This window comes from Anguilla rostrata, chromosome 8 (genome assembly GCF_018555375.3).
Source record: "Anguilla rostrata isolate EN2019 chromosome 8, ASM1855537v3, whole genome shotgun sequence".
NCBI lineage: Eukaryota > Metazoa > Chordata > Actinopteri > Anguilliformes > Anguillidae > Anguilla > Anguilla rostrata.
This window is the reverse complement of record NC_057940.1, coordinates 54,978,634-54,988,576: the sequence shown is the minus strand read 5'-3', so window position 1 is coordinate 54,988,576 and position 9,943 is coordinate 54,978,634.

The following is a 9,943-nucleotide window of genomic DNA, read 5'->3' as shown; positions in this document are numbered from 1 at the left end:
GGTAATGTCAAGCAAAACGGGAAAGAACCAATTTAAAGAGAGATAGAGTTTTCAACCGATAAAAGATGACAGTATAACAAACAAATATTTCCGGTAAAGCGATATGCGCGGTTGAGGTGTTAACGTTTTTTTCTCGTCAGCGTGGAAAATAAGTGTGAAAGAACTTGAGAACACTTTCCAGACGTGTTTCCAGATAGGATGGAGACGGAACAGTTTCACAAATATCGTCCTGTTTGAGTCTAGATGTATTCGTTTTGAGAAATTATTCTCGGTTAGAGGCTGGAAATTAGAATTTTCTCGAATTTCTCTTTGGAGAAGGGAGCGGGTGGGGGGCACTTCAACGCAAAAGACAGAATGTTTATGACCCTCTCTCTCATTAGTCTGTAGATAAGTCTGTGTTTTACAATAGGGGGGTTACATCCTTTTCTGATGCAGCTATCATAAGTTAGAAAGGATTCCATTTAAAAAGTTTAAGTATTTTCCGTTATGTATAGTCATCTCATATCAAGTCTGGCTGGGCAACCCCCTAGAATACCTTTTAGGACTCCCAAGGGGTCCACAGACCTTGTGTTGAAAACCCAGATTTTACACACATTACTACAGTGCCAAAACCAGCTACAGCCAAGGAACATAAAGGCTCACACACACACACACTCTCTCACACATGGACACTCACACACACACACACACACACACACGCATGCCTTCACACCTTCTAACAAGTTTCTGGGGTGTAGCGGAGGAACTTGTGGGAACACCCACACACAGAAACACACTCACAAAACTTGGAAGTTCTTTTTTTGTTGTTGTTATATTCAAATTGTTGTGAAAATGTCCAGTTTTTCTGCTCAAAACATTCAGCCCTCATTTAACACAAATAATTGCCCCCTACCTGTGGAAATATTACCTGTGCACCTGTCTTACAAATATTACCTGAGCACTTGTCTTAAAATATCACCTGTGCACCTGGCTTAAAAAAAGTCTTGAAACGTCACTCTGAAGGTAAATGGCAGATAAGGTTTTCAAATTTATTTTTATTTATTTTTTACTGAACTGCCTGAGGTGGTCTTCAAAGCAGACCTGCAGTGTGTTTGAGAGTGACGCGTGACCACAACCTGTTTTTCTCTCCGTCTTGACTGCGGCTGGTAGATCTGTTATCACGACCTGCCTCTGTCTCGGCGGGGGGGGGGGGGGGGGGGGGGCGTTGGGGGGTTGAGCAGCGAAATGCCAGGAGACACGGAAACAGGCACTGACGGGACAGTTTCAGAACCCGCACCAAAATAACTTTAATCAGACGAGGCTCACGCAAGGCCCTCCACATGTGCTGTCTTCCAAATGATCCGTTTAACGGACTGACGAAACAGCCTGTGTGTGTGTGTGTGTGTGTGTGAGGGAGAGAGAAAGAGAGAGAGACCAAGGAACATATGTTCAGATTTTCTCGTTCTTGCGAAGCAGACAGTAGTTTTTATTATTATGTTAAAGGACCCAGTGGAGAGAGCTGGCATCTGAACACCTCTGTGCACTTTTAGGAGTGACTGCTTTCAGAAAACATCCACACATGTAGTTAAGGTGAGATTAAATGCTTTGAACATTGCATTGTTTTATGAGCTGGTTTTATGAATGAAGTTACTGATTTCCTTAGATCTGTTTGCCTATATTTTGGTAAATAGAATACAAGGCACATTGTCTCTCTCCAAATATGTGTTGCTATGTAGATTTCAGCTGCAATTCTCTTTTGTAATTGGTCAAGTGATGTCATAAAAGAGGGTTTTTAAAAGCCTCAGTGCCAGCTCAATGGCCTCTGATTGGTTGAGTGATGTCATAAAGGAAAAGTTTACAAACATCCACCACTGGTTCTGAGGCGCCACTGTGTCCTTGCCCAGGGGAAAGAAGTATGATCGTGAGATCTGATTGGCTGGCACAGTTCCCAGTGTTTCAGGTAGCAGCGAGTGAACTGACAGCTCCAAGTACCCCAATTTGCGGACAAAAGCGTCTGATTTTCAGACGAGACGTTGAGCGGAAAAGTGCTGATTCACTGTGAGGCCGCTGCAGTGGTTACAGAGGGCAGCCCTGTTCACTGGGGTCCTGGGCAGGCTCCTAAACTGCCTTCCTCAGTCTACACACATACAGGCATACACTCACGCACGCACACACACACACACACACACACACGCACGCACTCACACACACAGTCACACACATACAGGCATACACTCACACACACACATACAGGCATACACTCACACACGCACCCACACCCACACAGTCACACACATACAGGCATACACTCACGCACACACACTCACACACATACAGGTATACACTCACGCAAACACGCATACACTCACACACAGTCACACACATACAGGCATATACTCACACACTCACGCACTCACACATACAGTCACACACATACAGGCATATACTCACACACATACAGGCATACACTCACACACGCACACACCCACACAGTCACACACATACAGGCATACACTCACGCATGCACACACACACACACACCCACACAGTCACACACTCATACACACAGTCACGCACATACAGGCATACACTCACGCACGCACACAGTCACACACATACAGGCATACACTCACGCACGCACACACACACATAGTCACACACATACAGGCATACACTCACACACCCACACACACACACACACATACAGGCATACACTCACGCACACACACACACTCACACACAGGCGTACACACACACATACAAGCATACACTCACGCACACACACCTACACACATACACTCACACACAGGCATACACTCATGCACACACACATACACTCACACACACACACACACAGTGACTTTCTGGCAGGCTTTCTCTCTCTCATCCCTTTTCTCCTGGCTGCATGTTTGTTCTCTTCATTGTAAACAAATGGAGGTTGAATGCAGCTCTGTGACCCGTGAGAAGGTGATGACATCATTAATTGGTTTCCCAGTGACATCATTAGTGGCTTTCAGTGTGCTGTTAATGAACAAAAGAAAGATCCATTATCTCTCTCTCTCTCTCTCTCTCTCTCACACACACATACTCATACTCACTGTCTATAGCACATGCCCTTTCTTTCTCTCTCACACACACACACACACTCAATTTGTCACTCTACCACAAACACACACTTCTTCTCACACACAGACACACACACTCACTCTCTATATCACATGCACTTTCTTTTTCTGTCACACGCAGGCACACAAACACTCACTCTATCGCCCTGTCGCGGACACACACACCGTTAATGTCAGGAAGACACAGCGGAGTTCATGTCTGGCTCCCGTCATTCACGTCTTGCAGCAGGCGATCTCATTGGTCCAGCTTCTTGACATCTCAGCAGACATACAGTACGTATTGTTCACATGATAAACTTACCAGTTGCCGATGACAACCCGAACACAAACACCTAGTCCATACGACTTGGTCACGTGCGGCGAGGCCAACCGAATGCAGCACAAGAGTCAACGATGACATCATTCCTCTCTGTGACATCACAATTCAGCTGTCACTTTTGAATCTGTGACTGACAGGTTAGACGTTCAGACTGTGACCACAACCAAAGGCTCTATTCATTTCAAGTCAGTCCTCCAGAAATAGTCGGTGATTGCCCGCAGATTTTGTTACTGCATAAAACCACAAGGCAGCAGAGAGAGAGAGTGAGCACAGTTTGTTTCTGTGAGTAAATACTACATTATAGCTTAATAAATAACTCTCCTAGGTCGGCAGGCCATACATCTTGGCTAATCCTGTTGGAATAAAATTGCCAAAGCGCTATGCTGTAGATACAGTTGTAAAAATAAGAGGAAACTACACTTTCAGCAGTAAACTTCAGATTTAGAGCAGCTCTTGTAAACATGAGGACCGTATGGAAAGTTCCTCTCTGTCAGTTTTTATCAGTGACTGATGAGACGTGACCCGCTAATGGACTTTAAGGCCATAAACGGGGCGTTTCCATTCCTGACCTTTGACCCCTGTCACCATTCAGTGTGCCTGCATGGCGATAGATAGCTTCGACCTTTGACCCCGTAACATACCCAACCAGGCGCACCTCATGATCCGGGTGGTATGTGCAGTACTGTACTGTGACACCAGCAGATCTACGGCAGGAAGAACGATGGAAACCAGGACTGTTTCTGAGACACACACACACACACGCACTCACACACATTCCTGCTCAAACACCTCCTAGTGTACACACACATGCATGTACACGCACAATCACATTCCAGCTCAAACACCTTTAGTGTACACACCCATGCTCATGTACACACACATACACATACACACACATTCCAGCTCAAACATCTCTTAGTGTACACACACACGCATACACACACACAATCACATTCCAGCTCAAACACTTGTGTACACACCCATGCGCATGTGTACACAAGCACACTCACACACATACATACACACACATTCCAGCTCAAACATCTTTTAGTGTACACACACGTGCACACACACACAGATTAAAGTGTGAGATTAGTGTGAGATTAAAGAGTGTGTTCTCTGTCTGGGGGATTGGTTCCCACTGTAGTTTATGAATGTGATGAATGATAACTACCGTGAACAGCATGGCTTGGGGCGGATGCCAGATCACACTGCCACACGGTCCACAGCGCTGTTAATTTAGTGGAAGTCTACTGCAGGACATGCCACACCACAGCGTTCCTCGGCGCATTAGTATTAGTAACGGTTCTGCTTCCTTCGTGCGGCTGGTGCTGTTATCCAGGCGAACGTGACGCGGTGCGTTAAATACACGAGCACGTTTAGGCCGTTTCAGCGGCTGGAGGCAGCACAGCGAGCATCTCTGCGTGTCGGCGGGTGAGAAAATGGCCTCCTGGTTACCCGGAATGGTCGCTGCGACGTCAGCCTCGCGGGCCGGACGGAAGTTAAGATGGACGCCGGGAGGTTTCTCTGGAGTTTGTGTGCGAAATGAAGCCTGACAGTCGCGCAGGGCCGACTGATGTCATGGTTTGACTATTGACTGTGGGGACTGTGCTGTGTGTGTGAAACAGAGCTTGTGGGGACCGTGTGTGTGTGTGTGTGTGAGAAACAGCTGTGGGGACCATGCTGTGTGTGTGTGTGTGTGTGTGTGTGTGTGTGTGTGTGTGTGTGAAACAGAGCTTGTGGGGACCATGCTGTGTGTGTGTGTGTGTGTGTGTGTGTGTGAAACAGAGCTGTGGGGACCGTGCTGCGTGTGTGTGTGAAACAGAGCTGTGGGGACCATGCTGTGTGTGTGTGTGTGAAACAGAGCTGTGGGGACCGTGCTGTGTGTGTGTGTGTGAAACAGCTTGTGGGGACCATGCTGTGTGTGTGTGTGTGTGTGAAACAGAGCTGTGGGGACCATGCTGTGTGTGTGTGTGTGTGTGTGTGTGAAACAGAGCTGTGGGGACCGTGCTGTGTGTGTGTGTGTGTGAAACAGCTTGTGGGGACCATGCTGTGTGTGTGTGTGTGTGTGTGTGTGAAACAGAGCTTGTGGGGACCATGCTGTGTGTGTGTGAAACAGAGCTTGTGGGAAGGTGTTATGTCAGAGTTTTGAATGAGTGGAAAACCGAGGATTCTTTAAATTCTTGGCGTTCCTGAGCGAATGGGAAGTAGGCCAGGCCGTGCTCAACGTTCGCTGAGTCATGACAATTCCTGCGGGACGAGAACAAGAGGAAAACAAGACCCACTCCCCTCCATGTCTCCAAAACTACACACATTCCTCTCTGTGTTTGAGACACCCCGGGAAGCCCATACTGCTCTTCGTTTGTTCAGCCTTAATGCCCCACTGGTCCTCGCCTGATGTGCTATTATATGTGGAGTCATTTTCAATCAAGGCAGCTATTTTCAAAAGTTGAGGTTAGCAGGTTGGCTGTGTGTGTTTTTTAAAATGCAATCCCAAATCAGGCTGAACAGCGGGGAGACAGTGACTAAAGCTGGTCCCGTCTGTCCACCATCCAGTTTCCTGCCAGTTTTCCTGCTAGTGCTTGTGGGTATGATGTCATATCCACCACAGATAAAATGTGTGTCTTGCGCAAATGTTTCATCCAGGTGACTTTTTAAGTACAAATCCCCAAATGACGTGTCCTGATGCCTCAAGTGGCTAACCCAGGCCCCAAACAAGGACTTTGTGATGTGGACCGAACAACGTGTTCTTCTGATGAACTGTTCACAAGATGTTCCAGAAATATTAGTGATTTTCAGCTCGCTGTGGATCGGCCAATCACAGCGCTCATGAAACCTCACTCCCCTGTTATTAGGTTACATGTCATGCAGCCATTTATGGCATGGCAGGAAATACAGGATGTGACATCACATGAAATGTGCCTTTCCTGTTTTTGCCCCTTGCTTGAATTTGCAGCTCCCGGCCAGACCAGTTTGGCGTGCCAGGCCTGCATGGTGATGTGTTTCCACAGAATACATTGGAATCGCCACTTGCAGGAGGAAGAGAACATGGTTGGCCCCCGTCTTGGCTCTAACCAGGACAAGCAGCCATTGGAGGCATTTACTGATCTGACACAGCAGTTTGTGGCTGCCAGCGTTGGTGGTGGTAACCGTGCCAACAGGATACTGCAGCTGGTAGCAGCAGTTTGCGTCCTCTGTTCATTTGATCCGGTCTCACCATTCACAGGCTGTGTGAAATTTCTGATTGATTACTGAGCAAGTGTGTGTGTGTGAGAGAGAATGAGTGAGTGAGTGAGTGAGTAAGTGTGTGTGAGAGTGAGTGAATATGAGTGTGTGTGTGTGTGTGTGTAAAGAACTTCATGCTGTGTTTTCAGCAGGGTCCTTTTTAGACAAAGGGGATCAAACCATGTTTGTGTGAAACCTGGAACCCCCCCCCAATAAAAGCACTTCCTGCGGCTGGCTCTGAGTGTTATTTCAGTTTCATCTGTCATGTAGTGTACTGAGAAACCAGGCTGCAGTTTCTGAAGAAAGGGAAACGTTTTTTAAAATATTTATTTATTAATTTTTTAAAAATCTCTCACTCTTGTCCTGTTTTTTCTTTGGTTTCAGAACCTGGTTTCCAGTGTAAACCCAGTGTTCTCTGTGCTTGGGCGGGGGGGGGGGGGTTCACAGCATGTTCTGCTGTGTTTACAGGATGTGAACTTAATTATAGCACCTGCAACAAAGCACTGCTGAATGTCATGCTAGCATTTGTGGCGTTTTAAAAAGAGTTCAATTCATTCCTTTGTACTTTTGTGAGTTGAGAAATAAATGCAGCCAAGTCTTCGTTTTAATTTAGGCTGTTTAATGTAGCAAAGGAACTAGTGGGTCTGTTACCCAAGCACAGATAAACAAAAAGCCAGCAAATAAGAAAGGATGTTGGTATACCCTGTTCCCCAAAGGATACAAAGGGGGCAAATGGTTTTTAAAAGAGAACAGGTCACAGACGGGGGGGGGGGGGGGGGGGGGGTAATCATATTGGAGGGAAGAAATGAGGTGTGGGGGAATTGGACTGAGGTAGGGGGTAGAGGATATCACACAAAGGTACTGCATATCAAAGGGAGAGAATTTGCCTGGATTAGGTGGCAGACGAGGTAATCTGCGATTGACCCACTACAAGATGAGGAACTTCAGGGGTGATTACCTTAAAATCTTCTATACAGCCTAGAGATCTACTGTAAACTATATTTGGCTCCCATGTTTTCCAACAGCACTGTTGTGATAATATTTCTATCCAAGCTCCTGTGCCTGAATTTCCCAACCATGCAAACTAGGGATGCAAATTTCATGCAATTCTTTTAATTGGTCTTTGGTGCCCATTGATCAACTGATAATGATTACCTTAAAATCTTCTATACGGCCTGGAGAGCTACTGTACGGCTGGCCTGGCCAGTGCGTTCGGGGCGTGGGGGAATTGATAGGCAGATTGCATCATTGCATTTGTAAATCTATTCACAGGCTGTTTGCACCCACATTTCAAAGGGCACATCCTGGCACCGCAAGCCACAACTGTCAGAGGAGGAAATTGGCTCGCTGTTCTTACACTTCTCTCTCCACCAATCAGATGCAGCGTAGCCGCTGACTCAGACTCTGCTACACAAAGCACACGGTCTGTGTTCCAGTCACCTGGGCCACAGCGTCGAAGAAGCACAGCCTAGTGTGTGCAGAGACAGCGTTTCTGAACGTTTATGTATGTTACACCTTCCCCTTCTCTGTGACCGCCTGCCCTGGGGCCCAACCCAGCACCCCACCATCCCCTGCCCTGGGGCCCAACCCAGCACCCCACCATCCCCTGCCCTGGGGCCCAACCCAGCACCCCACCATCCCCTGCCCTGGGGCCCAACCCAGCACCCAGCCATCCCCTGCCCTGGGGCCCAACCCAGCACCCAGCCATCCACTGCCCTGGGGCCCAACCCAGCACCCCACCATCCCCTGCCCTGGGGCCCAACCCAGCACCCCACCATCCCCTGCCCTGGGGCCCAACCCAGCACCCCACCATCCCCTGCCCTGGGGCCCAACCCAGCACCCAGCCATCCACTGCCCTGGGGCCCAACCCAGCACCCAGCCATCCACTGCCCTGGGGCCCAACCCAGCACCCCACCATCCACTGCCCTGGGGCCCAACCCAGCACCCAACCATCCACTGCCCTGGGGCCCAACCCAGCACCCCACCATCCCCTGCCCTGGGGCCCAACCCAGCACCCAGCCATCCCCTGCCCTGGGGCCCAACCCAGCACCCAGCCATCCCCTGCCCTGGGGCCCAACCCAGCACCCCACCATCCCCTGCCCTGGGGCCCAACCCAGCACCCACCATCCCCTGCCCTGGGGCCCAACCCAGCACCCCACCATCCCCTGCCCTGGGGCCCAACCCAGCGCCCACCATCCCCTGACCTGGGGCCCAACCCAGCACCCCACCATCCCCTGCCCTGGGGCCCAACCCAGCACCCAGCCATCCCCTGCCCTGGGGCGCAACCCAGCACCCCACCATCCCCTGCCCTGGGGCCCAACCCAGCACCCCACCATCCCCTGCCCAAGGGCCCAACCCCCCCCCCCCTCCTGGCTCACTGTATCCCCTGGCAACCGGGGGAATTCTTAAGCAGGAGCTGCCGGCAGTAAAATGCTAATTCTGCGCGATGACGAGCAGCTTCGGAAGGAGCTGTTCTGGCGGGGTGCTAATTCAGGCCCGCTGCGTCTGCCCTGGGGAGGTCTACGGGCCTCTGCAGCCCGCCCGTCATCTTAAATTTATTATCACCCCCCCCCCTCCCCCGTTGGGCCCGGTCAAAACCACCGTCGAGTGAAGTCACACAGGAACGGCATCTCGCTATCGAGCTAATTCACCCCCCATTGGGAATTCCACATATTAGAACCCTTACTTGGGCTTATTTATTTATTTATTTAGGCGAATAAAGTCTTCAGAGCCCCGTTAGGGGAACGTTTCACAGCGAGAGGAGGGGCCGAGGAGCTCAAAGAGCCGCGTGGTAGCGCGTTAGCGCCCGCCGCTAATCCCTGATATCCGTCTGGAACCCGCGCCGTCACCCGCCATCTAAGAAAATGGCCCCCGGCGAGCGGAGGCTTGATTGACAGGCCCCTGAGAGTCCCGCCATGGCGGCGAGGTGTAACAGGCCACCTTCTCTGCCTTTCGAATTTGAACAAAACGCGCATCCGCCAATGCTGGAGTGACGTTTGCTGTGTGTGAACACGCCCGTGTGCGGGGCATCCAGCCAAACACTCTGCGGTTTAAAGTGTTCACTGCAAACACCGATGAACACACACAGGCTCTTAACAGTGATGGGAAAATTAGTGATTTGTGAATTTCACGATATCCAAAATAAGATGATGTGTTTCCCCCCTAGAGAATGCCCCTCATTCTTTGTGACTCGGCCCTGGAACGCAGAGGTGAAGCCCCGTCATCGAAGAATGGCGGTGCCTGGTGGTGACAAATTGAACTGCATGCTCTCCCATTTGAGGTAAGATACGGACTG